At 33.9% G+C, this 24,172-nt stretch overlaps 1 protein-coding gene across 1 annotated transcript in view; it reads left to right on the forward strand.

Annotated features, from left to right (window-relative positions):
* The window catches only part of THSD7A (thrombospondin type 1 domain containing 7A), a 713,490-nt gene that overhangs the window by 153,417 nt on the left and 535,901 nt on the right, over window positions 1–24,172 (forward strand). Inside the window, exon 3 of the mRNA XM_029233858.1 lies at window positions 19,984–20,063. The gene's annotated coding sequence lies outside the window, so the exon portion shown is untranslated. The remainder of the gene's footprint in view (window positions 1–19,983; window positions 20,064–24,172) is intronic.

A 24,172-nucleotide genomic window follows, 5' to 3' on the forward strand; every position in this document is an offset into this window, starting at 1 on the left:
CTTTCTCTAGTTGTGGTGAGCGGGGGCTACTTTTCGCTGCGGTGCGTGGCCTTCTCACTGTGGTAGTTTCTCTTGCTGCAGAGCACGGGCTCTAGGGTGTCGTGGGCTGCAGTAGTTGTGGCTCACGGGCTCTAGAGTGCAGGCTCAGTAGTTGTGGCGCATGGGCTTAGTGGCTCCTTGGAATGTGAGATCTTCTTGGACCAGAAATTGAACCCGTGTCCCCTGCATTGGCAGGCAGATTCTTAACCGCTGCACCACGAGGGAAGTCCTGCAACTGGCTTTTAGTATAAAATAGAATTTAAACCTTAGAGATCTATTAACCAAAGAGCCATGATTGGCATTAAATACAGTTGTTATTCCATTCAGGGAAGTAAACTCATATTTGTAGAATACAACATCGGTTTTGAACGTATACTGTAAACGTCTGGGCAACATATCAAGATGTTTTGCGCAGTTTTTATAGGCGGATGTGATCCACATTGCCATGGTACTTTTTTCTTCAAGTGATATGAAGATAAATAGGGACTCTGTTGTATAATTGCTTCCTTTCATTTCCTAAATGCCCTTAAGTGGATTTTAGAAAATCCAAGCTATTCTCACAATAGGGCAGGTCAAAGCCCAGTAGTACCCTGAGTGACGACGGCATTAACCGGCAGTTATAACCATCAAGGGTACTGAGCTCTAAACATGGGGAATTGATTTTTCCAAATGTAACACAGAATACTTAACACTTTACTAGATGGCAATAGATAAGTGAGTTTTATTGCAGTTTATAATGCATATTGATATTGTAAAGTCAATTTTATCATATTAACATTTGTAAACGTGTTTCATTTTCTTTCATGTGTGTTAGCTGCTGAAGGATGATGTCAACTATACTGATTTTTCTTTGGAATACACAGAGAAACAGCTAATTAAAAAATAGCTTAAAACTCCAGGCAAAGTCATTTGTTACTGTCCTTTCTTTAAAATGGACTGCCAAATGTCCATCTCATTTATAATATCTTTTGCTTCAGTGAAACATGGTGAGAAAGGAAATTTTATGGGATTAATATTTTTTTGTATCTTAAGTACAAAAATCTCATATGTTTTCATATAAGTCTCCTCAGGAGCTTTTAAAAAGGCAGCTTTGGAAAGCCAATCTGCAGGTATTCTACTTTAGTGGATCTTGCTGAAGTGGAACGTAAGTTGCTGACTAGTAACATCCCCTTTCTCAGAGTGATTCTGATGAAATGCTCCTGAGTGAGGGAAATGTGGAAGATACTAGAAGCAGCAATGATCTAATTACGTGATTCAGTCATTACTTTTTCTTTCAACCATTGATTTAATAGGTATTTATTAAGTGACTGTCATCAGTAGCTTAGTATAGGTTTATATAATGTTTCTGTTGGAAGAGATCAAAGGGTACAGTCTTTTTTTTGTTGTCATTGATGTTTGTTTAGGACACTAACATTGCTATACTATTATTAAATTACAGACTTTATTGGAATTTCACTAGGCATTCCACTGACTTATGGAATTTTTTTAGAAAAGGAAAAAGCAAGACTAAAGAGGAGTAACTCTTTTATTAAATTTTTTTTTCCACCTGGCCCTCATGTTATCTCAATGATCCTTCTATATATCTATTTTCTGTATCTCTTTTTCCCCAGAAGTTTGTTTTTAATTTTTTTTCTTTTTAACTTTTGATCCCCTTCATCCTTTTCTTCCACCGCAACTCCATCCTCTGGCAACTCCCAATCTATTCTTTTTATGTATGAGCTTGGTTTATTTGTTTTTCTTTTAGATTTCACATGTAAGAGACATAATACTGTATTTGTCTTTCTTTGTCTGACTTATTTCACTCAGCATAATGCTGTCAAGATCCATCCGTGTTGTGGCACATGGCAAGATTTGCTTCTTTTTTATGGCTGAATGATATTTCATTGTACATATATATATACCACAGTTTCCTCATCCACTCATCCATTGGTGGATACTGAGGTTGCTTCCATTTCTTAGCTCTTGAAAATAATGCTGCAATGAACATGGAGGCTCATATATCTTTTCTGGTTAGTGTTTTAATTTTCTTTGGATAAATACCGAGAAGTGGAATGCTGGATCATATGGTAGTTGTATTTTTCATTTTTTGAGGATTCTATATACTGTTTTCCATTGTCACTGAACCAATTCACATTTCTAACAACAGTGCACCAGGGTTCTCTTTTCTCCACATCCTCACCAATACTTGTTATTTCTTATCTTTCGGATACTAGTCATTCTGGCAGGTGTGAAGTGATAACTCATTATGGTTTTCATTTACATTTCACTGATGATTAGTAATCTTGAGCATCTTTTCATGTCCTCATTGACCATCTGTGTATCTTCTTCAGGAAAATGTGTATTTAGATCTTCAGCGTATTTTAAAATTAGGTTTTATTTTTGCTATGGAGTTGTATGAGTTAGATATTTTTGATATTAGCTCCTTATCAGATATATGATTTGCACATATTTACTCCTATTCAATAGGTTGCCTTTTCATTTTGTTGATGGTTTCCTTTGCTGTGTGGAAGCTTTTTAGTCTGACGTAGTCCCATTTGTTTATTTTTGCTATTGTTGCTTTTCCTTTTTGGTGTCAGGTCTTGGTGATGAAGGTCATATTTCAAAGAATCTATGTCGAAGAGCTTACCGTCTGTTTTCTTCTAGGAGTTTTGTGGTTTCCGATCTTATGTTCAAGGGTTTAATCCATTTTGATTTGATTTTTGTGTGTTGTAAGACAGTGGCTGAGTTTTATTCCTTTTCGTGTGTCTGTCCAGTTTTCCTAACACCATTTATTGAAGAGATTGTTCTTTCCCCATTGTATATTCTTGGCTCCTTTGTCATAAATTAATTGACATTTGTGTGTGGGTTTGCCTCAGCACTCTATTCTGTTTCATTAATCTGTGTCTGTTTTTATACCAATACTGTGCGTTTTAATACTATGGCTTTGCAATATAGTTTGAAATGAGGGAGCAAAGTGCCTCCAGCTTTGTTTTTCTTCCTCTGGATTGCTTTGTCTATTCAGGGTCTTTTGTGTTTCCACACAAACTTCAGAATTATTTTTTCTAGTTCTGTGAAAAACACATTGGAATCTTGATAGGGATTGCATTAAATCTGAAGTTTGCCTTGGGTAGTATGAATATTTTAACAATATTGTTTCTTCCAATCTATGAGCACAGAATATCTTTCCCTTTATTTATGTCTTCTTCAGTTTCCTTCATCAGTGTTTTATAGTTTTCAGTGTACAGGTCTTTCATCTGCCTGGTTAAGTTTATTCCCAGGTATTTTATTCTTTCTGATGCAGTTGTAAATGGGATTGTTTTCTTAATTTCTCTTCCTGATAGTTCATTATTGATGTATAGAAATACAGCAGAATTTAATATATTGATTTTGTATCCCACAACTTTGCTGAATTATTTATTGTTTTTTTTGGTGGTGGTTTTTTGGTGGAGTCTTTATGGCTTTCTATATATAATGTCACCTGGAAACCGTGATAGTTTTACCTCTTTATAATTTGGATGCCTTTTCTTTTTCTTGACTAATTGCTCTCTAGCTAGGACTTCCAATACTATGTTGAATAAAGGTGTTGATAGTGGACATCCTTGTTTTATTCCTGATCTTAAAGGAAAAACTTTTAGCTTTTCACCATTGAGTATGAGATTAGCTGTGGGCTTGTCATATACGGCTTTTATTATGTTGAGGAACATTCTCTCTATACCCACTTTGTTGGGAGTTTTTATCATAAATGGATTTGAATTTTGTCACTTTTTCTGCATCTGTTGAGATGATCATATAATATTTATTTTTCATTTTGTTAATGTTGTGTATCACATTGTGTGATTTGTGGATGTTGAATCATCTTTTCATCCCTGGAATAAATCCCACTTGATCATGGTCTGTTATCTTTTTAATGTATTGTTGAATTCACTTTGCTAATATTTTGTTGAGGATTTTTGCATCTATGTTCATTAGGGATATTGGCCTGTAATTTTATTTTCTTACAGTGTTCTTGTTTGGTTTTGGTATCAGGGTAGTGCTGTCCTCTTAAAATGAGTTTGGAAGAATTCCCTCCTCTTCTGTTTTTCTGGAAGCATTTGAGAAGGATTGCTACTAATTCTTTGGAGGTTTGGTCGAGTTCATTAGTGAAGCCATCTGGTCCTGAATTTTTGTTTGTTGGGAGGTTTTTGATTACTGAATAAATCTCCTTACTAGTAATTGATCTGCTAATAAATACTTTCTGTTTCTCTCTAATTAAGTCTTGGTAGGTTGGGTTTCTAGGAATTTATTCATTTTTTTCCTATGTTGTCCAGTTTGTTGGCATATACTTGTTCACAGTAGTCGCTTATGATCCTTTATATTTCTGTGGTATCAATTTTAATATCTGTTTTATTTCTGATTTTATTTATTTGCATTCCCTTTTACCTGTGCTGAGTCTAGCTAGGGGCTTGTCAATTTTGTTTATCTTTTCAAAGAACCAGCTCTTAGTTTTATTGATGTTCTCTTTCGTCTTTATTTCATTTATTTCTGCTCTAATCTTCAGTTCCTTCCTTTTAACTTCGGGTTTTATTTGTTCTACTTTTTCTAGTTCCTTGAGGTGTAAAGTTAGGTTGTTTATATGAGACTTGTTCCTTGAGGTAGGCATTTATTGCTATGAACTTCCCTCTTAGAACTGCTTTTTCTGTATCGCAAAGTTTGGTATGTTATATTTTTATTTTTGTTTGTCACAAGGTATTTTTTGATTTCTTTTTTTTATTTCTTCTTTGATCTCTTGTTTGTTCATTAGCATGTTTTTAATCTCCACATTTTGTGAATTTTCCAGTTATTTTGTGTAATTATTTTCTAGTTTCATCCTGTCATGGTTGGAAAAGATGCTTGATATGATTTCAGTACTTTAAAATTTATTAAGGATTTGATTTATTCTTTAACTAAAACCTAGAGGTGAGGTGGACTTACCAAAAATAATGCTAGTTATCTCTAAACCTCCAAATTACAATCTACTGATTAAATTTCTGCTTTTACTTCAGACATATTAGTTATAAAATAGTTTTTTTTCTTCTGTGTCCATAGATGTATATTCACTCAGAATATTAAATAAAGCAAGTATTAGGCTCAGTAAATCTTGAAGATACCTTGCTTGGCTTTGACATGAGATATGTTTCTCTTTATTATAAAAAAGGCTCCTTCAGTCAGGAAAACAGACAAGAAACATCAGGGATTAGCTATTATAATTGGCACTTCTTCAGTGTTTTGCGTTTATTTAAAAAAAAAAACACCTAAATTTTTACTTTTTTTTTTTTTACATTGAAATAGACTTAGGGTATGGTCCCGATGAATAGACTATAAGATTTAATATGATTTTCTTTATACAAGTAGAATAATATCCTGTAGAACAGAAGAGAAGCATTTTAGCTATTTTTGCAGGTAAGCAAACAAACAATTAAAAAATACACAAAGCCAAAAAACCAGAAACTTACTGCATTTGTGTACCTTTTCCAGCTATTTTAAAGAAAAAGACACAAAGAAATGTATTAATCTTTTAATAAAATTCTATTTAATAATTCCAATCACAAAAACATATGCAGATACTCATTTAACTGTCATTTTAAGTGCGCATAGTTTTCTCTTACCTGGTGATATTCAGAAAACTATTTTGAGACACATAACAAGGATCTATCCCTTTTACAAAGTTGTATTTTTTGTTCCTATCATCTTAGGAATTTTCTGGTTTCAAGCTGGCTGATTTTTTTTTAAATAGCAAATTTAACACATTATTTCTTTTCAGAGCATTAGGAAAAAAATACGTGTATGCAGAGAAATGGACTCATCCAAACTATTGTGTTTATCAAGGATATGAAAGCATTGGTGGGAGCCAGTTGAGTCCATGCTGAGTAATTGTCAGTGGAAATGAGTTTGGCCATTTTCTTTTTGCACTGGGAAATTTAAACAATATTGTTGAGTAAATATTGATACTGTTTTTGTGCATTCATTAAAGTGCAAAAGCTTCTCATTTTAATTCCAAGGGTGTGGATTAGAAGAAGGAAAGGATTAGATGGAAATACCCTGCAGCATAAATGTATTCATGGGATAAATTTGCTTTAAGTAGAATCACAATTGCAAAGGAATCCCCATATACTCATAGTTGCCCCTGAGATGATTTGACCATTTGGGGAGGAGAGGACCAATCACTGGTTGAACATGATTAGAAATAACATCAGCTAATAATTTGGTAATAAAATTATCTCATGCCATAATTTACAGATGATAAGTTGTTAATCGATTATTTGTCTTTTAGGTAAATAGCTGTAATAATGACCCATCCTTATTTTAACAGCCTTAGTGAGTTTTTCTCTAGGTCTGATGTATGATTGCTTTTCATATTAAAAACCATGGAATTAGAGTTGCTTTTTCGAATGTTGCTGTCCACCAGCACCAAATTTTACAATATGTTGTTAATATTGTGTAAGCATAACTGCATTTATTTTAAGATATATTTGGAATATAATACATATTATGCTGTTCTTTTTAGAGAAAAATGTAGGTACTACATGTAGCTGACCCTAAAATATTTTTAGACAAATAACACTTTTTCAGAAAATGTGTTGGGTTACATGAAAAAAATGTGTGATGAGGAAAATTGTATGTTTAGAATAATGTATTCTAAACCCAATGCTACCTTCACAATGGGTGGGACTACAGAGGTGGCAGTGTCTTTCTTTGTCAATAGGCCCAAAAGGAGATGTTTTAATATTGTTGCCCTGAACCAAGGTGACATGAGGGTTGTTAAAATTATAAAAATAGTTTAAGGGTTAAAGTAAGGATATGAAACATATAAACAAAGTAATGGTGTGGCTACCTTTTATGTGCTTACTTACTTTACCATCATGCAATGGCCTGGGCCCTGGCAACAGACATGCTTCCCTATGCTAGATTTTACCTCTGCCTGTGCTATATGTTCAATTCCATATCTAGCCTTGTTAGAAGAGCCAGGGTGGAGTGTTTCTCAGTGAGAAGCAGCAGCATACATTATTTCCTACACCATCATCCCAAAGGCCCCAAGTTTCAGATGAGAATGCAGCCAGCTGACCCTTTAATTTTAGTTGTGTTACACCCCAAGCAGAGAACCCACCTATGTGGTGCTGAACTTCTGACCTAAAGAGATGTAATAAATGGACATTGTCTTGAGCACCTTATGTTGCGGTAATATGAAACACAACAAATAGTAAATTACTACACCTGTAGAATGTTTTATTTATACTACTGACTTTTTTCCGAACACTTCTCAGCTTTTTTGGGACATATGTTCTTCTGTGTTCATTTTTTAATTATTTCCTGGTTCCCAAAACAAAAACAATAAAAAAACAATAATAGGAAACATTAAAATTGTACTATATATTAATTATCAATCATATGGAATTATATTAATTTCAGAAAAAGGGAGTTTATCTCCACTTAAGCCTTTTTATTCTTATTTTGATTTTCCAACATTATTGTATAATTTTATGTAGTTTATTTTTATTGTTTATTTTCAGTATAAAGACATTTTTATATTAAAATTTTAGGTATTTTATAATTTAAAAAATTATTATTATTGAGAATAGGATATTTTTTTCAATATCATCTCTAAAGAAAATATATGTTCTTCATTTTCAATATGCACTTTCAAATATTTAATTTTCTTAGCTAATTGTATTAGCTAAACACTTTAAAATAGTGTTCAATAGTATTAAAACTTTGTTTTATCATTGCAGTGGCATGGTCAGCATTGTACTTTATGAAGATTAATTTGTTTTGATCTATAGAATAAATTGGATGAAGAAGGGGTTTAATGGCAGTGGGGAGAACAGTTAGGATCTTATTTCAAAGTCCAGCATAGAGTGAAATGGAGCAAAGAAGCACGGCAGACATGAAATTGACAGAACTTGGGGAGTAATTGAAGTCCTGTTGTGGGTGGATGAATTTCAGCTGACTTTGAAGTGTTAAATCTAGATGACTGTGCCATTGGTGGTTTAATTAACAGATATTGGCAAGAGCTGGAAGAGGAAATAGTTGAAGTCAGTTAATTTGGATAAGACTGTTGAGTTTATAATGCTAGAGGAACATCTAGGTAGAGGCAATTTGACTGTTACAAGTCTTATGGTATGGTCAAGAAAGAAGTAGGTTGAGAACTCAAAGTCTTAGATTAAAGTATACCCCTGACTTTGCCATGAACTAGCAGGTTTTGTTTTTTTGTTTTTTTTTTTGTGGTACGCGGGCCTCTCACTGTTGTGGCCTCTCCCGTTGCGGAGCACAGGCTCCGGACGTGCAGGCTCAGCGGCCATGGCTCACGGGCCCAGCCGCTCCGTGGCACGTGGGATATTCCCGGACCGGGGCACGAACCCGTGTCCCCTGCATTGGCAGGCGGACTCTCAATCACTGCGCCACCAGGGAAGCCCCGAACTAGCAGTTTTATATTGGATAAAGAAGTCAACTGTTCTGAGAGGCAAGAGAGTCAAATTCTCCAAACATTTATTGAAACTCTACCGTGTGGAAGATATTTTTCTAGGTATTACAGGGGATAAAACCAAAGTGATTTGAAAGGCATCAAAGAGCTGTAATTAACTTTGCTGGATAAAGATGAGGTTAGGAGATACATGGATGGGGAAGACTAGGTCTTATTTTGGAACATTGATCCAGTGTAATGAAATGGAGTTGGTATGGGAATATGGTTGGGGATAGGCTAATAGGTTAAAATGGAAGATTGGTTCAAATATATGAGAAAGTTAATGCTCAGACCAAGAGTTTGGATCTTATTTCAGGTCAGTAAGGAAGCATACTTTGTCTTTCACTAGGAAATGTCCTCCATCTTCACTGCATTAGCTCAAAGTATCATCTTTTCTCATATGGATGGCTTCAGTGTCTTCCCATCTACACCTACAGTGTATTCACTCTTTATTTCATTCTAACTACAGTGAAATGAAGGAATTTTACCTTCATATTGTGAAAAATCCAATATATGTTGTTTTATCTCTCAAGAAAATTTAAGTAGATTTCCATTGCTTATAGGATAAAAGCTAAACTCTAAGTATCGCCTACAAGATCATTCATGACCTCCCCTTTCTTCCTTCCCAGACTGTTGCTTCCACTTTCTAATTTGTACTTCAGTCATTCCGAACCTATTTACTATGCTCATTCACATATACCTGATCTTGTACATGTTATACCTTTTGCCTAGAATACTTTCCCTTCCATTATGTTGCTTACTCAGGGCGTGTCTATAAAGAATTGAAACCAATTTAATAGTCATCTTCTTTATGAGAACTGTCTCTGGCCTCCTGTCGTGCTCATCATGGCATTACTCACCTGTGCTACTATTGTTTCGTATGCACCCTTCACTCATTGGAGTTGAAATACTGTTATTTGTTCAAATCTCTTTTCCCCGTTAGGTGGACATTCTTGAGAACAGGACTTCTATTATATTTTAACATTTTCATTATTTGGTTTGAGATTTTTCATCTTGGCATTTACTTATGAGCAGGTATGGGCTCTACAGGTCCTCTTTTAAGTCACTAAGTAAGTGTCATTGTAGACAGATCCATGTTAATTGTCTGAATTACTGTCATTTTAAGTTCTAAACACTTTTCTAAATGAAAAAAAAACACATTCACTTGCATAGTATAGGGGAGAAAGAGCTTATCTAAAACAAACAAAAAATCAGTGTAGAGATCAATTCACTCTTTTGGAGGCTATAGGATATTTTTATAGCTTTTAGCTGAAAAGCACTTTAATGTTTACAGAAAATTTTAGAAAAATATATATTGAATCATTTCTACAGTCAAATGCTCACTTGTAGGTTTTCATCACCATTTGTTTCCATCTCAATTTAGGACCACCTTCTACTAGCACATTTATAGAACTGGGACATCTGCTACTCTTGGACACTCAGGCCCATGTAAGAGCCAGCTGCAGCATACATTATTTATTTGAACAGCTGGTTGATTTGTAAGTTCGTAAAAAATTCTCCCTCTAAAAGCATCAATGTATGATTTTTTTATTTTGTATTTTCCTTTTTCGCTTATTGATTTTCTATATACACAAGTTTGTATGAACAGGACCTGGGTAATTAAAATAATAACAGTAAGAAATCTCTGAAACAGTGGCATCCACCCCTTAAATAAAGGAAAAGGATACATTGGATAAAGGAAAGGGATGGCATTATTTTATGTTCTGGAAGGCACTTATTAATGTATCCAACTTAAATATTTAAAAAACTGTATTTTTATTTATACAAGTACTTATGAGTAGGTCAAACAGTAAAACTGATACATATAGACTATGCATGGCCTAGTGGCAAGCAAAATTTTAACAGGTAAACTTTAAAGAAGATTTATCTTCTAATTGGTTCCTACAAATTTTACCAAAAACTGAATTACTTTTAAATCCTAAAATTTCAAGAATTAGAGAACAAAATATTTAAAAAACTGAATATATTTTTCTTCCTAAAGTGATGATATTGTTTGTCTTTGTTACTGTTATAAAGGCATGAGGCAGATACTGTTAAAAACAAACTGATATTAAAGTGGATTATGTACATATTTATCCTGTGTATTTTTTCAGGATGTTCACTGAAACACAGAGGATGAAAAAAGACTTAAATACCACACAAAGAGTGCTTGAGAAGTCTTTCAGTATAGTGTGCTATATAAATGCCTGCTTATTTGTGACACGTTCAGTTACATTTTTAATTAGCTGAAGCTTAGATTCTGAAACAATCACTTTGGTGGCTGATTTGTGTGGATCACAACACCACATTATGGGTTATTTCATTACAGTGAGTACCATATTATGTGAGTGCTGATGTTTTTTAAGCCATGGATTTTTTATTATATGCGAAAATGAGCAATTTTATTTATCAATATCAGTATTGTTTGTGTGGTGACATATAATATTGTATAGTCAAATTATGGATTACTCTATTTTGTAATTATCTCATTACATAGTTACAATACATGATTATTGTAGAACATTTGGAAAATAGAGAATTCTTAAACAACATATAAAGAGTCACTTTTTGCCTTGTGGTGTATGTGTCCGTAGTAAGGTATCATGTAGTATATACTTTTAAGAAAATTTTCATTTAACATATATTAAACATTTCCCATGCCACTGATAACCTTCTGTGATATTACTATTTTTAAAGCATTCATGCTATTCATTCGTAAAGATGATCCACAGTTTGTTTAACCAGTCCCTATATTTGAACATCCGTATATGTTGAACACACCATCTCTTCTGTTGTGTTCTTTATGTTAGAAGGGGGTCAGCAGAATAGAGACTGTAATGAAGAATATTGGTGATAGACATTTGCTATTATAAGTAAGTCAGGAGGAACATTTAAAAAAATGAATCTTTCTCATCCCATGATAAAATCCTAATTAAACATTGCTGTAAAGAACAAAGGGAACATACATTTCAAGTATGTTCTTACTTACATACTTACTGTTGATGTACTCACCAGAAATTTTGCACCTGTTAATCCTCTTAGCGATAGCTACGAATTTTTGTACACTTTAATAATTCATTTAGTAAACAAATATATGTTGTGTATAAAAAGTTTTAAAGTATCTCAAGAGTAGAAGTTCACCTAAACATAATATAAAAATCAGACTCTCCCAATTTCACTACTTGGGTATACAAACAAAGTTTTAAACAATTAATGGTCGCACAAGAAGTATAAGATGGCATTTTATCCCAACATCACTGGATATCTTGGGGGTTTTTTTGTGTTTTATCCAGTTTTTGTTTTTTATTTATTGAATATACTTTCCCATCCATTCCAGTTTTTTCCTTAACTAACTTTGAAGGTACACACTTTATTTTTGTTCTTTTAGAGGTTACTATTGAAACGTGTTACTAACCTAGGTTTATATTCAGTCAGCATCTTCCCTGTTTCCCAAAGAATCCAAGTACTACAGAGTGTGGTAACACTGGTCACTCTTCTGACACAAATGCTCTTGCTCAGTATTATCATTGTCCCATAAAACAAAAAGTGATTTAGATTTACTTAGGTATTTACCACTTTTCTCAGCTTAGTATTTTTATTGTGTCTCCAACATTTCTTTTCCTCATTCCTGAAATGTCCGTGTCAAATATATGTGTTTTCTGGATCTTCCATATACTATTCTTGATGCCTTTATTCTGCAGGGTTTTCATTTGCATTTTTCGATAGCTTTATCATCATCTATGAGGGAAGAACTGTGCAGACACCATGTTTCTCAGAAAGTGTGGTTAATTGACACTGTCTTCCAATTTCAAGCCTACTTTTGTGCAGGTCAAATCTTCTCAGCTACACAGTGGGGATCAGCTTAATTTACACAGCTCTCAGTCACATTCTAGCTTTAAATAGGATTCTCCTTGGTCTGTACCTTCTCAACTCAAATCATATTTCTTATCCTTTGCTCCTCCAGCCTCAATCTGTATTTTTTGGGAGTAAGTTAGGTAATGGAATACGTGCAAAAAAAATTTCTAGAGTTTAATTCTACCAAAATTCATTTTATATGGCCCAACCTCTTTCAGGTAGTAAATGGCATTCTTCAATGTTTTGTTTTTCAGATCATAAAACGTGATTCAGAGTGTAACAGTATGAAGCATTTTTGTATATTTTCCAATATGAAATTTTTAAAATATTTAATTGAATATCTTCATGATGTTGTGATGGTGTGTAGCAGTGGGGGTCACTTACCTTACCATGTTCTTTGCAAGTCTCCAAACTAGATTTTGTGAATAACCTCTGAGGCATCATAGTAGTACATCTTCCAAGATAAACTGCATTTTGATTTTTATCTCTCTGCTTTGTCTCTGCCTCTCTTCTAACCTTGTAGACATTTGCATGTGAAATTCTTCATGGTTCTGCTGGGTTTTTTTCCCTCAACATCTTATCTCTCATTTATCTCAACTTTCACATTTCTAACATCTACTTCTCTCTGCACAATTCTCAGTTCTGCAATCTAGTCATGATATCTGTTCTGAAATATCTTGTTGAAGATCACACCTACTTATTTGTTTTCCTGTTTCTCAACTAAATATATCTGAACTCTAATTCTATTATTTTTGGCTTATTTCATTAATTTTTCTTCCATTAAATTTCTTTTAGAAATTTGCCATTTCTAACCTTTTTGGTGATCTTATTTTCCTGCTTTTACAGGGTTGATATATCAGAATCACCTTGGTACGGAACTTTTGCTTAGGCTCCAAAGACCTGCTAATTCTGTAGGTTCAATGCTGCTTTTTTCCCTGTACTCAATTTTTTTCCCAGACACTGTCACTGCTGTTCAATTCATCATTACGTTTCACTTATTAAGGAATGAAAGCATTCAAGCTAGCTTCTATATAACTGACTGTCCTCTTAAAGTCACCTCCAAGCACACCAAAAATGCATTATCTTCCTCATATACACTTTATTTTCCAATCTCAAAGTAAAGCCCCTAATAAATACAGTTTCTTACATACTTTGCTGTTAAAACCATGACTGGATAGATGCTAATCACAGTAGAGCAAATGTAGTCATGAACTGTCCTTGACAGTCCAGATAGAAACTTTCTACCTTTTTTGAGTTCTATGAGCACCTTAGAGATATTGGCATATGTCTGATATATTTTTATACATGTCTGGCTTTACCTGTAAGATTCTACAGCAGTGTGTCTCCTGTAGTAGCAGTTAGCCAAATGGGGCTGTTGAGCGGTTGAACTATGATTAGTCTGAAGGGATGTGCTGTAAGTGTAAAATGCATACCAGATATTCATGACTTACTATGAATTAAAAACATGTAAAATATCTTAATATTCTCTTATACTGAACCATAAAAGCTACAAGCATGCCACAGCTTTTAGCACACATACAAAAATGTCTGCAGAAATCTTTACTATGTTAATATTAAATCAATTCTGAATCAATGAATTCTGAAAAATACCCTAATTGAAAGGAGACCTAGATCATCTGGACCGTAGAGACTTTTAATTTTTTTTCCTTTTCAAGTCTATGTACACAACAAACCAACCGGATCATCTTCCCAAGTTTGAGCTCATTTCTAGTTTTTCACACTCCTTAATGGCCTTGAGGTGGAACAGTAATAAAGAGCAGTTAACTAGTTAAGTCGTGCCTTTGAGGCCTGAACTGTGCAGCTTCTTATGTAACAGCGATTAACTCAGACCCTGAGAGTTGTTAGGTAAATAAGCGTTATTTGATAATGATCCATTCTGGTTGCTTTGTGTCACATGAAGTCATGATTTTGGCTTATGATACAAGGACTGCCGACAGTCTGACATAGGCACACTCTGAAATTGGACTTGTGCCTTTCTGGTAGAAAATGACCTTGCAGCACCTGATGGACTTTCCCCCCCTCTAAAGCCAGGAGCACAGCAGTGTCCACTTGAATGGAAAATTGTGATAAAATGGCAGGAGCGAAATTGCATAGCATAATCACTGCAATTTTTTATTGAATTGAGCCCTTTGCTCTTTCTCTTGACAGAACAGTTTATTGAATGTGCATGTGGAAAACAAAGAAAGGCAGTAAAGAAAAATACCTTTTTTTTTTTTTGCCTGAGAATAGGATAGAAAGAAAACGTGTCTACTTCCAGAGTGTGTTTAAGTGGAAGAACATTTTCAGGTCCAAACAGACTCTTTAGAAATATCATAAAACTGTGCCGCTCAAGGGCAATTCAGTGACTAATGAAGGTTCTGTCTGGCAGCCCTGTCAGCTTGAACAGTGGAAGTTTCTTGTGTCCTTTATTCCTGGAAAATAGAGAAATTCTACCAACTAATAAAAATTTTTCATTAAAAGGTAGAAAGATGATTTTAACAGATGGCTAATGTTTTATGTTGTACATTCAGTAATAGAAGGTCTGTCAGCTGCAGCTTAAAGTTTTATAATGAACATGATTTAATCAAAAATCAATTCTTCACAATTTAAGGTAGAAATTAACAATGGGAATTTCTGGTTTGACTCAGCTTGAGCATTGGTACCATTTGGCATATTTGGAGAGAGGCTTCCTGGCTTTTCTTAGCACTCTTGAACTTAATAACCTTTGAAAATAAAATACTGAAATTGTTTAATTTCACAGATTCTTCAGTTTAAAACAGAAACAGTGGTGTTATCACAAAATGTTTTGGTGAAATTTATTAATAGCCTAAAAGCCTCAATATTCAGATATTGGATTTTATTATTTGGTTACTACCCATTCCAATAGATGATTTATTATGATATAATATTTTCACTGATGCTATAATCCCAGCTCATTGTATTTATGAAACCTAGACTTTTGTCATATCTTTTAAATATTCTTGAAAAAAATACAATATTGAAGTGAATATCAAGGGTCTTGGGACTTTTACCCCTTTGTTAAATTTTTTTCCTCTTATTATGATTTTTGTTAAGAAAATTAAAAACATGTTTTGGAATTAAATATCTTCTCCTTTAATAATAACTACTTTGATCATGATATTGTTTTTCTAAAAGTTACTTAGCATGAATATCATTTTATAAAGTGTTTTGTTTTGGAATTCTTCCAAGGCAAGGAGGAGAAACCATATTATACTGCAGGCTTGGAAAAGCCTTAGTAAATATATTTTAGAGGAAAAAAATCCTTATTTGGTAGAATAGCTGGAAAAGGTGGCAGGTATTTATTGTTATCTGTTCCCTGGGAATTCCCTACTGTCCATTTGAACTTCCATTATTACTGATAAATCTTAAATGCAAACTAGTAAGGTCTTAACTCAAAGAGAGTTGGACTTACAGCAATAGGAGTGGCTAAGAAACTAACGTTTAGCCACTCTCGAATACCCATTAGCTGTTTTCCACATTTCTCTTTTATTGGTTTTCCAATATCTATATTTGCTAACTGAATGAGTTTATTATTGAGCATTGATGTAAAATTAAGAATTTAAATGGGAAGGGCATTAAAATAGCAGAAGATAAGAATTTCTTTTCTCCCCCTCCCCCACCAAAGCCTTTGGCTTTATATATTTATATGGTTTTTACAATTTTTTTTTTCAGTTTTCAGGACTAATCTTATTTGGGGCTAGGAATGCTAGGATGAATTACACCCTTTTAGATGATGTCTTGTACTCTGTGTCTTTAGTTCAGTTAGGTAACATATGTATTGGATTGGCCAAAAGGTTCGTTCTGTTTTTTCCGTAAGATGGTACTAGTAGCACTTAGTTGTCTTTAACTTCATTTGAAACAGTTTTGTTAGATTGTATGGTACAGCCGTCATATCAGCGTGAATTTTAAAAAAAGACCTATCAAAATTGGTGAATTTTTGTGTAGCCATTTTAATATTGAAGATGGAAGAAAAAAAGCAACCTTTTTGGCATATTATGCTTTATTATTTCAAGAAAGGTAGAAACACAACCGAAACGCAAAAAAAGATTTGTGCAGTGTACGGAGAAGGTGCTCTGACTGATCGAATGTGTCAAAAGTGGTTTGTGAAGTTTTGTGCTGGAGATTTCTCGCTGGATGATGCTCCACGGTCAGGTAGACCAGTCGAAGTTGATAGCGATCAAATCAAGACATTGAGAACAATCAATGTTATACCGCATGGGAGATAGCAGACATACTCAAAATATGCAGATCAAGTGTTGAAAATCATTTGCCCCAGCTTGGTTATGTGAATTGCTTTGATGTTTGGGTTCCACATAAGTTAAGTAAAAAAAACCTTGACCGTATTTCCACATGCGACTCTCTACTTAAACATAACAAAAATGTTCCATTTTTATAACAAATTGTGATGGGTGATGAAAAGTGGATACTGTAAAATAACATGGAATGGAAGAGATCATGGGGGAAGCGAAATGAACCACCGCCAACGAAACCAAAGGCTGGTCTTCATCCAAAGAAGATGATGTTGTATATATGGTGAGATTGGAAGGGAGTCCTCTGTTGTGAGCTCCTCCCGGAAAATCAGACGATTAATTCCAACAAGTACTGCTCCAGTTAGACCCACTGAAGCAGCACTCAGCGAAAAGCATCCAGAATTGGTCAACAGAAAACGCATAATCTTCCATCAGGATAACTCAAGACCACATGTTTCTTTGATGACCAGGCAAAAAGTATTACAGCTTGGCTGGGAAGTTCTGATTCATCTGCCGTATTCACCAGACATTGCACCTTTGGATTTCCATTTATTTAGGTCTTTACAAAATTCTCTTAATGGAAGAAATTTCAGTTCCCTGGAAGACTGTTTAATGCACCTGGAACAGTTCTTTGCTCAAAAAGATAAAAAGTTTTGGGAAGATGGAATTATGAAGTTGCCTGAAAAATGGCAGAAGGTAGTGGAACAGAAGCATAAATACGTTGTACAGTAAAGTTCTTGGTGAAAATGAAAAATGTGTCTTTTATTTTTACTTAAAAACGAACGGCACTTTTCGGCCAACCCAATAGAAAAGAATGGTGTGGTAAAAGATAATGTTATAATCATTCAACTAATGATGGTACTCACAAAGTATAAAGAAAATTTAAGATACTAATGTATATTTTATCTGATTTACTGATGGATATATTATATCAGCTTTATTAGAAATTGTATTTTGTTTTCTAGACCCAGATTTTATTAAGGTACACAAATAAAATGGAAAGCACTTTCATGTGAAGTGTACAAGCAACCTAAATCTTTAAATGGCCTATTAAACAAAAAAGTGAAATTAGTTTTATCATTTTAATTAGTATTTCTCTATGTAGCAATCATCTTGTACCTGATTTTATGCCATCTGTTTGGTGTTTTAAAACTCCTTACTGGTTTACAATTTCTAATTTGAAGAATAAGTACTACTAGATAATTTTCTAATAATTCCTTATCTCTTGCAAATCAATGTGAAAGAACAGAAAACTGTGACTTATTGCCTCTCCTGTGCCTTTTACATCAAAGGTGCAAGTTCCTGATGGCCCAGATTGTGTAGGATTCTTCTTCTGATGCATTGTTTCTCAAGATTCTGTCCTTAGGCTAGCTTCCTTACATCATTGAAGCATGTTTCCTTTCCTGGTAACTCAGTTCCATTGTCAGCCTGGAAGGATACAGTTGCTGCAAATGCCCCTGCTGCTATTGTTTTGGCACTGATGGGCTTCTGCTGTTTTGGCATAAATGCTGCGTTTACACGCTGAGAATAGTTTTCTTGGCGTTTGGGAGAACTGTTATCATGAATATGATGAATTCATGAACCAGAGTGTGTTTTTGCAGTATTTTAAATTTACTTAGTGTCTCTGTTATGGTGCCTCAAATAAGCACTCATGATTTATTTTCAGTTTTATTTAAAGCACAGTGTACTTTCAGGTATGCATCCTAACAGGTTTTGTTTTCCTATGATGTTATGTTTTATCTAGTTTTTATTTGTCACCTAAAAAAACTAGTTTTGTTTATGTTTCTTTTTTAGTGGTCCCCTCCTTCCCCTCTTCCGCTCTCACTATTCTGTAACAGGATGCCCCAATCCTCCCACTTGAGTGGTGTCACTGTAGGCCAAGTAGGGAGCCAGGACTTTTCATCTCCAAAAGCCAGTGACTAAGACCCCCAGTATGTCAATGGAGAGCAGTTAAAGAGCTTGGACTTGCATTCTCACCAGGGTGTAATGAAGTGTCCCTCTACACCTCACTGGGACAGTTGTCAGAGGAGCAACAATGGAGAGGGAAATAGAATTGTGCAATTAGAGGAAAACATAAATAGTCTCCATAGTAAAGGTCCACAGATGGATGTTAGAACTAGTAGGTATAAAATAAACAGGCCCGAAATATCTGCATCATCTCCAGTGTCCTCCTCCTACACATTTGTTTAGTAATTAAATAAGGAAGATAGTAGCTATAGAGCGCAGAGTCCTGGCAAGCACCACTTTAACCAGGTTGTCGAGGTCAACATCCCAGTAATACATACCGGCCTCATATACTTGCTATTATAATGCACTGAGAAGGATATAGTGTCTCTGTATGATTTCTCCCAGTAATGCAAAATCTTAGCCTAATCATGAGGAAACATCAGACACTCTAAATTGGAGGACATTCTAAAAAAGTAACTGATCAGTAATCTTCAAAAGTGTCATGAGAGACAGGGGAGGGCTGAAGAAATCACAGGAGGAGACTAATGAAACCTGCCAACGAAATGTTGTGTGGAATCCTGGATGGGATCCTGAAACATAAACATAATGTTAGAGGAAAAATTAATAAAGTCTCAATATGTTCAAAATATTAGTTAAAATAGTATATCAAGGTTAATTTCTTAGTTTTGATAAATATCCTATGGTTAAAATGTTAACATAAGGAGAAGCTGAGTGAAAGGATCTTCTTGGGGTGTAAACTACTGTTTTCAAAACTTTTAAATGTGAGTCTAAAATTGTCACAAAATAAGTTTAAAAATTTGGACATTTTTATCTTAAGCTGCTGAAGCAGAACATATTGTGATCAATGCATTATTTTCTTTAATCATGTCCCAATTCACTGTTTAGTCCCTTTTTTTCCACTGTTTTTCTAATCTGCTTATCTGATATTTCCTAGAAGTAGCTTTGCTTCACACTGTTACTGTTATCAGTGTAGACTGGACTCCTGAAGTTTGCCGAGAAATATCTGAGTAATGTTATTTCCAAGGACCATATAATTTTTTTTAAATGTTTAATAAATATAAAAAGTAGGTCATGTAATTTTAAGGCTATTCAAAAGCATTTAGTTTCTAGGAAAATTGCAGTGGTACAAAACAGTACCCACCTGAAAGGTGGTTATTTTGAGTGTCCATTTGAACTTCTTCAGTTTTTGCTTCAAAGAAATATTTACCTCTTATGTTTGGGTGACTCTAAGTGAGGGAATGTTGGATGGTTAGTTAGGAGAAAATTTAAATTAAACAACCACTAAGGGCTGGATTACATTATGTTAACATAAGAAGTGAGAAGATAGCATTTTCCATGTTCTGTAAAAGTTGTGTTTGTAACATCTGATAGATTTATTTATTTTTTTTATTTCAGGCAGGTCCAGAAAATTATCAGAGCTTTTCTTGCAGACTCAGCTACAGCTCAGTGAGAAGTTGGAGGTGGCACAACTAATGGTAAGTGATGACCCTGCAGTAACGTTTGGTGGTTTACCTAATGCTTTCATGTACATCTCATTTAATTCTCATAACAGTTTATGAGCAGCTTAAAAGTATGAAAAACCAAGACCACTATTATATTGGAGTGAAGCAGGTAGGGAAGATACTGTTTGCTAGAAAAAGCATCTTCTGACCGCTAAGTAGTATAAAATGAGTAAAGTGAGTCATGTGCAAGGAGCTCAGGTGATTTTACTTTGAACTGTTTCTTTGTAATAAAGACAAAAGAGTTTAATTCGGATGGAACCTAACTTTTTATGGCTTATACATATTTGTTGATTTACTTCCTTTTTCCTCAGCGTTGTGTCTGTCATTTTACATTTTTGTCTGCGCTTTCCACTAGGTTGTGGAGAACAACCAGTTCAATAATATAAGCCTCAAAAAAACGTGCATTGGTTTTGAGTTTTATCAAGTTAGCTTAAGAAGTTTATTTCATTATATTGCTGCCCAGCTGAGGTAAAAAGTTACAAGGAATTTTTGAGTCCTTTAAATTTTAGCCATTCTAACGGTTATGTAATGGAATCTCATTTGGGGTTTAATTTGCATTTCTCTGTTGACCAGTGATATTGAGCTAACTTTCATGTGCTTATTTGTCATTTTTGTCTATTGTGGAAGGTCTGGTCAAATAGTTTGTCTATTTTGATTTGGGTTTACTTTTTATTATTGAATTCTCAGTTCATTATTTTGTCTACCTGTTCTCTGGCAGGAAGTATCTTAAGAATATTTTCTGTTATGTGTGATATACCTTATTTTCTAAATAGTCTTTCAAAGAGAAGAGTTTTAAATTTTGATATCCAGTTTTTCACCTTATGTGTTTTTAGTGTGTACTTCTTATAACCTATCTTAGAAATCTTTGCCTACTCCAGGGTGGCAAATACATCTGTTTTCCTTGGGAATTTGTATAATTTTAACTTTTACATTTAGTTCTATAATTCATGCTGATTTAACTTTTAGATATAGTAAAACTAAGGTTCAATATTTATATTTTCCCTTATGGGATAACCAGTTTTAGCACCACTTGTTGAAAAGGCTGTCATTTCTCCCACTGAATTGCTTTGGTACCTCTTTTGACAGTCAAATGGCCATGCATACGTGGGTTCATTTCTGGACTCTCTATTTGGTGTCACTGAACTTATTAGCCTTTTGTCAGTCCCAGGCAGTGAAGATTACTGTAGATTTATATAAATGTTTGCAATCAAGTAGTGTTAAGACCGCTGTCTTTTTTTTTTTTTTTTTTAAGATTTGGTTTATCTCTTCTAGATACTTAGTATTTCCTTATGTATTTTAGAATAAGCCTGACAATTTCTAAAAATAAAAGCCTGCTTCATTTTTGGATAGGATTGTCTTGAACCTACAAATCCATTTCGGGAGAACTTACAATTTAACAATATCAAGCCTTTCTATTAGTAAACACGGTGTGTGTGTGTGTGTGTGTAATATATTTTATATATATATATATGAAGTATGTATATAGTGTATATATATAAAGTATAACTTCATAATATATATAGGATCCAGTGTGTATAATCTCTATTTAGAACTTCTTATTTAAGCTCTTAAAACGTGTATCAATATATGAGAAAATATGTGAGTAAATTTTAAGAGAAGTTCAATATAAAGCAAATTGGTAAACTGTGTCCCCGTGTCCTTGGCTTTTCATAATTGAAAAAAGTCACATTAAGGTCCCTTACGCCAGTGAGAAAATGTTTCAAAAAATAGGAAACAATGTGTAAAATTTGTTCATTATAGGGGTTAGGCCTCAAAAGAACTAGGGAACAAGGAAGATTCTCAGAACCAGACCCTAACCTGCATTTTGGCTTTTCATCCCAAGAACTTTCCTATTTATATCTTTTGCTGCATACTGGTTTGCTCAAAATCTTCCTGAAACTTCTTTTTCTTTCTCTCTTCATATCCTCTTATTGCTTTGTGACATAAATGAAATACGTAGCTCTTTTCAGTCTATTTAAATAGGGCCTCCAGGTCCATACTGTGCTTAACCTTCCCTGCCTGCTCCAGTCTCAGGTTGATTTTCATGTATTCATAATCACATTTCTGCATTATTACAGTATCCTGGAATATGATTTGTTTGGCTTGGTGCTGTGTGTTCATTCATAATAGCGTGGTTATTCCATTACACATTTTCACTTAAGCAAGTTTGTTATATGCTGTCATGTACATGTGTTTAATTATAAAGACAGGAAAAAATAGAGTTGAATAGGTCTTTTTATTCTTGTCGTAGTTTTTCATTTTTATACGTGACATGCTGGTCTTACGTCAATACCAATCAATTACAAGTGACTGTCTGCTGTGCTGTATGGCGAAAGACTGAGAAGCTGCTTCTCTGCTTATTGGTTAAAAAGTGGCATAATCAATTAGCAGTGTCTATCAGGGTCTTGGGTGGGAGCTGCCAATGTGTCAAACCTGCATTGTATTATTTGCCCCAAATGTGGGCCTATTCCTTTGCTAGTCCTTGTATCGTAAACATGGTTCAGAAACTAATTGTAATGTTATTATCTCATTCTAGGTTTAGCATTTCTAATATTCTTATGGCATACAACAATGCTGTAGTCATTAATTTTGGTTTCATATGAGTATTTCTTTAATCATTGCATTTCCATTTCACACCAAGCTTATTCTTTGTTTCTGTTTTTTTCCTATCTATCTACGTATCTGTCTGTCTGTCTGTATATCAATCTATCTATTTGTCTATCTGTCTATCCTTTATTTGTCTATCTGTAATGGATAGAAAAAAAATCAGTCCTTCATCACAGATAGTTTGTGAAGCCCTGGGCCAGAGAGCGTTGATTAACTTAAATTGCATCCCACATTTGGAAAAGAATTATAATCTAAATATGAAATCTTTGAAGTGTGATTCGTAGTTAGCCCCAATTATTTTATGTTAAATTTTTTCTGTTATGTGGAAATCATTGTTAGGGACTGTTTTTTCCCTTGCCTTCTTGACTCCCACATTGTTTCAGGTCTATTGACTATGTACTTTGGCTTTGTTTTGCTGTTTCCGTGCATGGATACCTCAAATAGTTTAAGACTTGACTACAGATTTTAAATGCGTTGTTAAATGAAAATAGTCTGTCCTAGAGCAAAGACTTTAATCATCATTATTCACACACAAGTTTTTACTGAATTACTGGATTCTAGGTATAGAGGTAATACAATGATATCGCTCTTTAATGGGCAAAGTTTATTTTATGGTTAATACTTGCCTAATTAAAAACATTTTACCTATCTGAATAATTTTTCTGACAAGTGAGTTATGTGGCAAAGAGGTCTATGGATAATTATTAATTGCTTTGGCATATCTCATAATTAGTGATTACTTGTCTCAAGTCTTATACATTATTTTATTTCTGTGTTGTTAATAAGACTTAAAAATTAAACGTATTTAAACACCCTTAGGAAATATATTTCTTCTTTTTTTTTATTACCCAAGACAGTTTTGTGTTAAACATTTGATGACTCTAAGTTAAAACATTGCTCTAGTTTCCTATTCAAATAAGTGAGTACAAAGGATATTATGTTTAAGGCCTTTCTCACTAACTTCCATATAAAATTTAGCAAATTGCTGTATAGAAATTACCTTTTATTTATGAACCAATTTTATTACGATTTCCATTTCAATTTTCTGTATTTCTCATCAAAATAGTAAAAACATTTTGTCAAATATTTTGATTCATTTTAAATCTAAGCTGGAAGAAAGCTGGGCAACTTGGTCTCCATGTTCTTGTCCCTTCTTTAAATCATATTTAGTGTGATTTAGTTCATCCTAGTATGATTTCTTTTTCTTTTTGGTAAATCTGATCTTTCAGCCACATTTTCTCATTTAGGTTACTGAACTGAGACATGTTTATCAGTACCTTTTTATGTCTGTTATCATAGTTTCATTGAATTTTTAGCTAACATGGATTTCATGTTTTACTTGACTATTAATGTATTGGCCTACTTTTAAAATCCATTACCTTTGATATTTTTAATTACCTAAATGCTTTTAAATCTCTGAATCATCTTAAGGTTAACTATATATTATGAAGTTTAAAGTTCATTGCTACAATTCT

Source organism: Monodon monoceros, unplaced genomic scaffold, assembly GCF_005190385.1.
Source record: "Monodon monoceros isolate NGI ecotype Baffin Bay Population unplaced genomic scaffold, NGI_Narwhal_1 Super_Scaffold_2, whole genome shotgun sequence".
Taxonomy (NCBI): Eukaryota; Metazoa; Chordata; class Mammalia; order Artiodactyla; family Monodontidae; genus Monodon; species Monodon monoceros.